We start from the raw sequence: 10,805 nt of genomic DNA, 5'->3' as shown, positions 1-10,805 counted from the left end.
TAATGAAAACTACTGTACTTTCCAAGGCACTGATATCTGATACATGATATGAGCACAGATTTGTATACATTTGTATGGGTGTATGGCTCGGTTTTGGCCATAATATCTCACCTGCTGCACCCTTAGTCTCACAGTTTTTGAGAGTGCTTATATATCATTTTAAGGTCATATCAAGTTAAAAACAATACCCTGACACATGAAGTTTTTGAAAGTGTGTATAGAAACGGAGGTAGCCTGGCGGTTAGCACAATTGGAAATGCAAACTTGTACTGTATTTGAGGTTTAAAAAACTTCTAATTTCCACTGACATTTCAGACTCGAGTTGCCCTAACGAAAAATGTATCAAACCCTACAGAAATGTACATTAATTATAATCTACATAATAATTTACGTTTCCTGTTGCTGAAGGATTATTTTCCTGCTGTATAAAACTGGCTCAAATTGAGATACTACATCTGTGTGGCTTGGCTATGGCCACATCTCTCTCTACCTGCCTCCACAGCAACTCAGACTGCCATTCTAGTCAGTATTTCACAGATTTCATTAATGGCTTCCATGGAATCAGCCTTCATCCATCCACCTTCTGTAAATTCTTGTTAATCTAACTGCACTGCCAATTTACAGTAGCTATTACTGTGAAAGAATGCCATGCTATTGTTTGAGGAGAGTGCACAGTTATGTACTTGAAAATGCATTATTAAACCAATTAGGCACATTTGGGAAGTCTTGATATAAAAAATGTAACAGAAATGTATTTTCTATTTAACTACACAAGTCAGTTAAGAACAAATTCTTATTTACAATGACAGCCTAGGAACAGTGTGTTAACCGCCTTGTTCAGGGGAAGAACAACAGATTTTTACCTTGTCAGCTTGGGGATTCGATCTAGTAACCTTTTGGTTACTGGCCCAACACTCTAACCACTAAGATACCTGCCGGCCCAGAAATACAATGATTCATTTGATTCAAAGTCTAAAACTTTGCACATACACCGCTGCCATCTAGTGGCCAAAATCTAAATTGCGCCTGGGCTGGCATTGCGCCTGGGTAGCATGTTTTTTCTATGTATTATCTTTTACCAGATCTAATGTGTTATGTTCTCCTACATTAATTTAACATTTTCACAAACTTCAAAGAGTTTCCTTTCAAATAGTATCAAGAATATGCATATCCTTGCTTCAGGTCCTGAGCTACAGGCAGTTAGATTTGGGTATGTCATTTTAGGTGAAAATTGAAGAAAAAAAAGGCTGGATCCTAAAGAGGTTTTAACCACCTTGCCAGGCAGGGCACTGGCACAGACCGTCTGGGGCTTGGCAGGCTTGCTGGAGTGGCACCAACCAGCCATCCCCCCTCTGCCACTCCCTGCCACCCGCCGCCGGCCCAATCCTCTTTACCTGCCTCACAATGCCAATCGGTGTGCCACCCTTTGTGCCTCATGCCAGGGATGCCCGTTGGAAAAGCTCTTCTGTTTTGGAGTCTGGCGAGAGAGAGACAGATGGGAAGCTGGGAAGAGGGAGGGGTCTACCCGGAGGTAAGGGCTCTCCTGGTGACAAGACACTAGGGCTGTGGCTTTGTACCTGCCGGCTGTGGAACGGGAGGTAGGGGAGATAGTCAGCAGCAGAAGGTGCTGCTATCAGAGTGGATCAGAAGCGAGGTGGAGGTTTGATGTTGGACGTGTGAGAGGAGAGGAGGGGACTCCTTGCTGGGTTTCAGCTGGCTACTCGTGCGATGCTGAGAGCAACGACATACTGTATCTCCATCCATCCCCATGCATGAACACACACACTCTCTCTCTCTCTATCTCTATTGCACGCTCTCTCTCTCTCTCTCTCTCACACACAACATACACTCTCTCTCTCGCACACTCTCTCTCTCTCGCACGCTCTCTCTCTCTCTCACACAACACACACAATCTCTCTCTCTCTCACACACACACACACACACACACACACACACACACACACACACACACACAATATAAAATGAACAGTTAACAAAAGTTCCAAAGGAATAGAGACATTTCAAATGTCATGTAATGTCTATATACAGTGTTGTAACGATGTGCAAATAGTTAAAGTACAAAAGGGAAAATAAATATGGGTTGTATTTACAATTGTGTTTGCTCTTCGCTGGTTGACCTTTTCTTGTGGAAACAGGTCACAAATGTTGCTGCTGTGATGGCACAGTGTGGTATTTCACCCAATAGATATGGGAGTTTATCAAAATGTGATTTGTTTTCTATTTCTTTGTGGCTCTGTGTAATCTGAGGGAAATATGAGTCTCTAATATGCTCATACATTTGGCAGGAAGTTAGGAGGTGCAGCTTAGTTTCCACCTCATTTTAAGGGCATTGTACACATAGCCTGTCTTCTCTTGAGAGCCAGGTCTGCCTACGGCTATGCTCACTGAGTCTCTACATAGTAAACACTTTCCTTCATTTTGGGTCAGACACACTGGTCAGATATTCTGCCACTGTGTACTCTCTGTTTAGGGCCAAGTAGCATTCTAGTTTGCTCTGTTTTTTTGTTAATTCTTTCCAATGTGTCAAGTAATTCTCTTTTTGTTTTCTCATGATTTGGTTGGGTCAAATTGTTTTGCTGCCCTGGGGCTCTGTGGTGTCAGTTTGTGTTTGTGAACAGAGCCCCAGGACCAGCTTGCTTAGGGGACTCTTCTCCAGGTGAATCTCTCTGTAGGTGATGGCTTTGTTATGGGTTAGGAACTACTTCCTTTTAGGTGGTTGTAGAATTGAACAGCTTTTTTCTGGATTTTGACCATTAACAACAACCATAAAGGACAATGTATTCTAAACTCAGCAAAAAAAAGAAACGTCCTCTCACTGTCAACTGTGTATATTTTCAGCAAACTTAATTAACACGTGTAAATATTTGTATGAACATAAGATTCAACAACTGAGACATAAACTGAACAAGTCCCACAGACATGTGTCATGTGTCAAGTGTCAGTGTGTAGTGGGTCGGATGAAGTCAGGCGCAGGACACAGAACTGAGTAAAAACGTAACTTTACTCGAAAATAAACCAAACACCAGCTCACAGAAATACTGACCACTTAACAACGAATAAACACACACAAAAACCATGGGGAAAACAGAGGGTTAAATAATGAACATGTAATTGGGGAATTGAAACCAGGTGTGTAAAACAAAGACAAAACAAAAGGAAAATGAAAGGTGGATCTGCAATGGCTAGAAGGGCGGTGACGTCGAACGCCGAGCAAGGAGAGGGACCGACTTCGGCGGAAGTCGTGACAACATGTGATTAACAGAAATGGAATAATGTTTCCCTGAACAAATGGGGGGTCAAAATCAAAAGTAACAGTCAGTATCTGGTGTGGCCACCAGCTGCATTAAGTACTGCAGTGCATCTCCTCCTCATGGACTGCACCAGATTTGCCAGTTCTTGCTGTGAGATGTTACCCCACTCTTCCACCAAGGCACCTGCAAGTTCCCAGACATTTCTGGGAGGAATGGTCCTAGCCCTCACCCGCCGATCCAACAGGTCCCAGACGTGCTCAATGGGATTGAGATCCAGGCTCTTCGCTGGACATAGCAGAACACTGACATTCCTGTCTTGCAGGAAATCACGCACAGAACGAGCAGTATGGCTGGTGGCATTGTCATGCTGGAGGGTCATGTCAGGATGAGCCTGCAGGAAGTGTACCACATGAGGGAGGAGGATGTCTTCCCTGTAACACACAGCGTTGAGATTGCCTGCAATGACAACAAGCTCAGTCCGATGATGCTGTGACACACCACCCCAGACCATGATGGACCCTCCTCCTCCATATCGATCCTGCTCCAGAGTACAGGCCTCGGTGTAAAGAATATGCCTTCGAGGATAAACGCGAATCCGACCATCACCCTGGTGAGACAAAACCACGACTAGTCAGTGAAGTGCCAATCCTGCCAGTCCTGTCTGGTCCAGCGATGGTGGGTTTGTGCCCATAGGCGACGTTGTTGCCGGTGATATCTGGTGAGGACCCGCCTTACAACAGGCCTACAAGCCCTTACAATGAAGATCTGTGAAGTTATTTTGGTTTTTACAAATTATCTTTGAAAGACAGGGTCCTGAAAAAGGGACGTTTCTTTTTTCGCTGAATCATAAAACACGGGACGAGATGTTAAAAACTGTCCATTGTGCCAATAGATGGAATGCACTCGCATGAGATTTGCCGTGATGTTGACAGAGTGGCATGGGAGGTTTATTTCTTAGACTGGGTTAAGATGTCAATTTTGGGACACATCCTCAGTAGTGTGCCTTTGAATCAGTGGGTGTTTCGGCCTTTAATCACTAAACACTCTCATCAAAGGTGGCCAGCTAAAGGGTGATCAAGCCTTAGCTTGTGTCCCATGCCCAATTAAGATGTCCCACGGGACTATGCAAGGCAGGGGCGTCCTCTTCCCTGAGCCAGTCCGACAGCTGACCGCATACCTCATATGCTCTCCTCAAGTTGGAGGGATCTGAATTGGGTTCTCAGGTGGGGGTGGGGGGTCATGAAGTTATAGCCCAGCAAGGGTCCTTCCGTTTAATCCAGATCCACTGGCTGCCTCTTTCAGCTGCTTGAGAAACTGCTCTGACGGTCTGCCGCAGAGCCTGTCCATGGATTCCAAGTTCTTTCAGCAACCTGATGGTGGAAGAAGCCACGAATCCTCTGCATCCCACTTCAACTGTCCAGACTTTTGCATTCCAGCCACGCTGAGTTGCGTCTGCTGCCAACTCTGTGTAACTCAGTTTCTTACGCTCGTAGGCCTCTTCAACAGAGTTTTCCCACAGGACTGTGAGCTCTATGATGTACACAGCCTTTCGTGAAGGGGACCAGAGTACCATGTCTGGCCTAAGGTTGGTAGAAGCAATCTCAGGTGGAAAAATTAGTTGCTGGCCAATATCGACAAGCATCTTCCAGTCCCGGGCCATGGCTAGGTGTCCAGTTTCTGGCTTTGTAGGAGGATACTTGGGCCTTTTCTGTCCCTCCCAGATGAATGTTGTTGTTTTGACGGGATTGCTTGTTTTTGGAGGTAATGAATTGGTTGCACTCCTCTTGGTCTCAAGTGCTGCAGCCAGGCTCTTGAGGACCTGATTGTGCCTCCAGGTGTAGCGGCCTTGTGAGAGGCTGGTCTTGCAACCTGTCATTATATGCCTGAGAGTCGCTGGAGCTGGGCAGAGGGGGCAGGTTGAGTCCTCGCCATACCATTGATGTAGATTTTTTGGTGATGGAAGCACATCATAAACAGCTCTTATGATGAAGCTGATGTTGCTTGCCTCCATTTGCCAAAGCTCACTCCAGTTGATCTTTCTCCTCTCCAGGCCTTCCCACCACGTCCATTGCCCTTGTTTAGCAAGAGAGACAGCCTTTGCACTTCTTGCAGTCTCCTCCTGTCTGCGCACCTCCTCGACCACCAGCTTCCTGCGTTCAGATGTTGTTGCCTTATGGAACGTTGGTTTGCTTGCTGCCAGGCCAAAGCCTCCTCTTCCATGCTGGATATTCCCCACAATGTCTTGGTGTCTCAGGGCTGATGTTGCTTGCTGCACAGCCTTGGATGATGTCCATTTCCATCCAGTTTGTAGGGGAGGTGCAGCCTTGCTAATGGTCTGGTCTTTAGAGTCCTTCAATGTCATCTGAAGTCTTACTTTAGAGCACTTGTACTCCTCCGTTAGACTTGTAAGAGGTAGTTCAAGGACCCCTTTGCCATAGAGGCCGATGTTACTCAAGCATCGTGGGACACCCAGCCATTTCTTCACGTATGATGTAATGGTTCGCTCCATCTTCTCCACTGTTGTTATTGGGACCTCATAGACGGTGAGTGGCCACATTACCCGGGGGAGAAGTCCAAACTGTAGGCACCAAAGCTTGAGCCTCCCAGGCAGTAGGGTCTTGTTGATGTTCTCAAGACCGTCGGCGATGTCCTGCCTTACTTGCTGCACTTGATCTTTATCCCGGAGGCTTTCGTTGTACCATCTACCCAGGCTCTTGATGGGTTGCTCAGACACCGTTGGTATCGGGTCATCTCCAATGCAGAACCTCACATCTTTAAGCTGTCCCTTGACTATGGAAATGCTTCGAGATTTGCTTGGCTTGATTTTCATCCGGGCCCACTTGATGTTATCCTGCAGTTTTGCAAGTAGCCGCCTGGTGCATGCTGCAGTGGTGGTCAGTGTAGTCATGTCATCCATGTATGCTCGGATAGGTGGGAGACGGAGCCCCTCCTTAGTTCTCTCACCGCCGACCACCCATCTCGATGCCCTGATGATGACTTCCATGGCCATAGTGAAGGCCAGAGGAGAAATTGTACAGCCTGCCATTATGCCTACTTCCAAGCGCTGCCATGTTGTTGTGAAGTCAGGTGTTGTGAAACACAATTGCAGGTCTTGGAAATAGGCCTTTACCAGTGTAGTGATGGGTTCCCAGAGGAGTTCATGGGGAACTGAGCCAAAGGCATTGGCCAGGTCGAGGAAGATGACATAGAGGTCTCTCTTGTCCTTCTTAACTGTTTGGATCTGGTGCCAAATCATACTAGTATGTTCCAGGCAACCAGAGAAACCAGGAATGCCTGCTTTCTGTACAGATGTATCAATGTACTTGTTCCTTTCCAGATAAGTTGACAGCCTCTGTGCTATTATACTGAAAAAGATCTTCCCTTCGACGTTGAGAAGGGAGATTGGTCGGAATTGACTGATGTCTGTCGCATCGTTCTCTTTCGGGATTAGCACACCACCAGCCCTTCGCCATGCCTTTGGTATTATTTCCTTCTGCCACACTATCCTCATGAGCCTCCAAAGAAAGCGTAGAACATCTGGGGCGTTCTTGTAGAGCTTGTATGGTACTCCATTAGGCCCAGGAGCCAAGGCCGCTCTTGCTCTTCGGACAACGTTCTCTACTTCCCTCCATTTTGGAGGGTCAGTGTCCAGATTGAATTCTGGTGGTTGAATAGGTGGGATGTCATGTGGGATGATTATCTGCTCATGCCTTTTCATGTCCTGGTGGACCTTTTCCAGATGTTCTTCCAGTTCAGGCTTTGGAGTTTTTAGGATTCCGCACTTTTCCTTTGCGAAGAGATCTTTGACAAACGTAAAGGGTTTTTTATAGAACTGTGTTCTTGAGTGTTCCTTCTTCCTACGAAGTTTCCTTAAGTTTTCCGCTCTTCGCAAGGTTGCCAGCCGACATTTAATGTCTGCTTGGAGTAGCATGAGACCTTCTCTCTCTGCATCAGAGGCCTTCTTCCACTGCTTCCTCAGCTGCCTTCTCTCTCTGACAAGTATCTCGATCTCCTGCTGCCTCCTAGATTTGGCTGGTGCGGGTGGTGTCTTGCCACTTCTCCTTTCGTTTACTCCAAAGCGCTCTTCTCCGTAGTGGTAGATAATGTCTCCCATCCTTTCAAGCTTTTTCTCTGCTGTTCCTACCTGTTGTTCCAAGATTTTTGTCAGGTCGTTGTTGATTGTTTCCCACTCTCTCTTTTCAACAGCTTTGGGCCACTTCACACTCGGTCTGTGCCCTTTGATCTTTTCCTGTTTTAGAGGTCTATGTGGTTGGGTGAGTTCATCCACCGGCATTTCTGTGCTTGTGTTATCCTCCTCGGTTACAGGGGTGCTGATGCTCTGCGAACTTTGGTTTGCGTCCCGTCGCTGTGCTTCATTCGACAGATTTGACTGGCTGCTTCGTAAGAAGTACTGGTCAATGTGAGGTCCCTGTCTCTGCTCTCCCAAGCACCTTTTCCTCCCTTGATGGATCCTTAACCCCATTGCCGATGTTACTCTCTCCCAACCACAGCTGCACGCCTGAAGTGTGTGTCCTGCTGCTGTTATGGTTGTCTCATGTGCTGTGTTCCTACTCGTAGTCGTTTCCGTTCCTGGGTCCGTAACCATGTGATCAGTCGTTGAGCCATCTTGCGCCCCAGCTCTCGCAGGCTCTCAATTTATAACTGATTAAAGTATTTTTAGCCTGAACCTAATTGATATGTCGAATTTTATGTTCCTTTTGATGACGTAGAAGGCTCTTCTTGTCTTGTCTCTCAGCTCGTTCACAGCTTTGTGGAAGATACCTGTGTCGCTGATGTTTAGGCTGAGGTATGTATCGTTTTTTTGTGTGCGCTATGGCAATGGTGTCTAGATGGAATTTGTCTAATCAACAAGAGTATGAGAAAACTTTGCCTTTGTTTTGGTTTGTTTTTTTGTCAATTAGGGTGTGCAGGGTGAATATATGGTCTGTCGTACGGTAATTTGGTAAAAAGCCAATTTGACATTTGCTCAGAACATCGTTTTCGCTGAGGAAATGTACGAGTCTGCTGTTAATGACAGTGCAGAGGATTTTCCTAGGGTTGCTGTTGACGCATATACCATGGTAGTGTCATGACGTTGGCCTCTTTGGGTATAGCAAGCCCATCCCCCTCTCCCTGCCTCCCCCTTTCCTCCTTCAACTAGGTTGCTGTGGTCAGAGAGACGTCGTAAATTCCTGAGAATCTCCTCATGGACACACAGTATAGAGAGAGTAGATTTTCATGGAAAACAAAGGAAATCCTTCCACCTCACATAACTTGAGGTACAAACATTTCATGTTTCTGAGAAAGTATAAAAGATCGGTGAAGAATCCAGCTACGAACTGGTCCGTTTGTCACAACTTGGGGAAGCTCATGGGAGACGGTGTGGCCACATTACCATAACGCTGTTTATATAATAGCCTCACATATGAGGTTTACCTAATTTATCTAATTGTTGTATAAGATGAATGAGTGAGAATGATACTGTTTGTATAATTGTGTAATATGATTTTGGACTGTTTAATGAAGAAAAATACAATTCCCTTTTGATTTGAACTAAATTAGAGGACCGCCCCTGAGCCCACTTAGGGTCAGGCCTCCTGGGACAGCCCCTTTTCTGCCATTCCAAATAAAACCCAACTTTAAGAAATTATCAGCAGACCGAGCTTACCTCAATTACGAGATGGCTAAAGGCTGCAGATCATGTTTGTCTCCAGTTGTAGGAGAAAGGTTGTAGACTATTGCTGAATCTTTTAACCATACCACGTGGTTAAACTCTTAGACTATCGATACAGACATAATAAGAACAAGTCTTTGATATGAATTACTAGTCTGCAGCTAGGAATTCGGTATCATTGAACGTGAACAACGACAACTCCCGAAACAGCCATTCTATAACAAATTTCACTCTGAACAATCCCCTCTAACCACAACCGAGAGAGAAAGGGAGAGAGACGGACAATTCTACAAAAGACATGAACTTTTCACCAACGATCAAGATGACACCCTGAGCGTAAATATATATATATTGATTGCAATTGTTCCCGAATGAGTGAGCTTTCATGTGCAAAGGATTAGCATTTCAATTGTTATAATTATCACTCTGTAGTAACTTCTTAGTCGACCTCCACTTCCCCTTTTGTCTAACAAGCCGCCATGCCGGTTTAGCCCACTAGGGCACATTTTCCTATCATTTCATGTAACCATATTTACCTTGTTTGTTTGTTTGTTTATGCATTTCTGTGAATTACTTAGTTAGTAATTAATAAATGATTTAAAACAATTGATGTATGGATGACTCATAGTGAAGACTGGGTTTGTGCAGATAACCAACAATTTACGACGTTTAAAATGAGACTAACGTGAGGTAAAGTAAATAATTCATTAATTCGAAGACTAATTGATCAGATAAAATATCTGAAAAGTTATTTTAGGAAATGATAACTTTGTAATCTGAATATTTTTCCTTGGTGCCCCGACTTCCTAGTAATTACGGTTACATGATTAATCAGTCTAATAACTAATTACAGAGAATCTTTGATAAAACTAGAAGTCTTCAGTTAATGATAGTAAATACATGACAGTAGTTATTGGGGTCAAAATTGTGTCCACTTTTGTGGATTGGGGTCATCAGTCCTTGGTTCCAAATATTGGGGAAGATGCCAGAACTGAAAAGGATGTTAAAGAGTTTAAGAATAGCCCATTGGAATTTGTGGTCTGTATATTTTATCATTTAATTTAGGATACCATCAACACCACAGGACTTTTTGGTGGGAGGGTTTGTATTTTGTCCTGTAGTTTATTCAATGTTTTTGGAGAATACAGTGGGTTCTTGTAGTCTCAAAGAGCTCTCTTGAATTTTTTCAACATTTTGTTAAAAATCGTGCAACATTTCAATGTCCTGCTACTCATGCCAGGAATATAGTATATGCATATGATTAGTATGTGTGGATAGAAAACACTCTGAAGTTTCTAAAACTGGTTAAATCATGTCTGTGACTATAACAGAACGTGAACAGCAAGCAAAATCCCAAGAAAAACCTGTTCACAAAAAATAAAAATATTCATCCGCCAGTCTCTGAAATTGTCTATGGCAAGAGAAAATAGATAGCGACCAGTTGACAGTTCCTACAGCTTCCACACGATGTCGCCAGTACTGGCAATTTCATTGGATTTAATCCTTGGTGGAATGAGAAATAGGCCCTTCCTGTCATCCAGTAAACAGGAAGAGGCTTATGGGAGAGAGACAATGGACGATGATTTCAAGAGTAGCTGCTATTGAATACAGATCGCCCCGTGATCAATTTGATCGATTATTAACGTTTACAAATACCTAAAGTTGGGTTACAAAAGTAGTTTGAAGTGTTTTGTCAAATTTATAGGCAACTTTTTTAATTTAAAAAAATGACGTTGCGTTTTGGAAAGCTTATAGGCAACTTATAGGCAACTTTATAGGCAACTTTATAGGCAACTTTTTTAATTTAAAAAAATGACGTTGCGTTTTGGAAAGCTGTTTTTTCCTGGATCAGACGGGCT

The 10,805-nt window shown here is 44.3% G+C and overlaps 1 protein-coding gene across 2 annotated transcripts in view; it reads left to right on the top strand.

Moving 5' to 3' along the window:
* The window catches only part of LOC110528483 (disks large-associated protein 4), a 210,256-nt gene that overhangs the window by 138,406 nt on the left and 61,045 nt on the right, over positions 1-10,805 (top strand). The window lies entirely within an intron of this gene.

The sequence above is a fragment of the Oncorhynchus mykiss genome, chromosome 7 (assembly GCF_013265735.2).
Source record: "Oncorhynchus mykiss isolate Arlee chromosome 7, USDA_OmykA_1.1, whole genome shotgun sequence".
Classification (NCBI taxonomy): Eukaryota; Metazoa; Chordata; class Actinopteri; order Salmoniformes; family Salmonidae; genus Oncorhynchus; species Oncorhynchus mykiss.
Note: the sequence above shows the minus strand (reverse complement) of the source record. Positions and strands in the feature narration are given on the sequence as shown.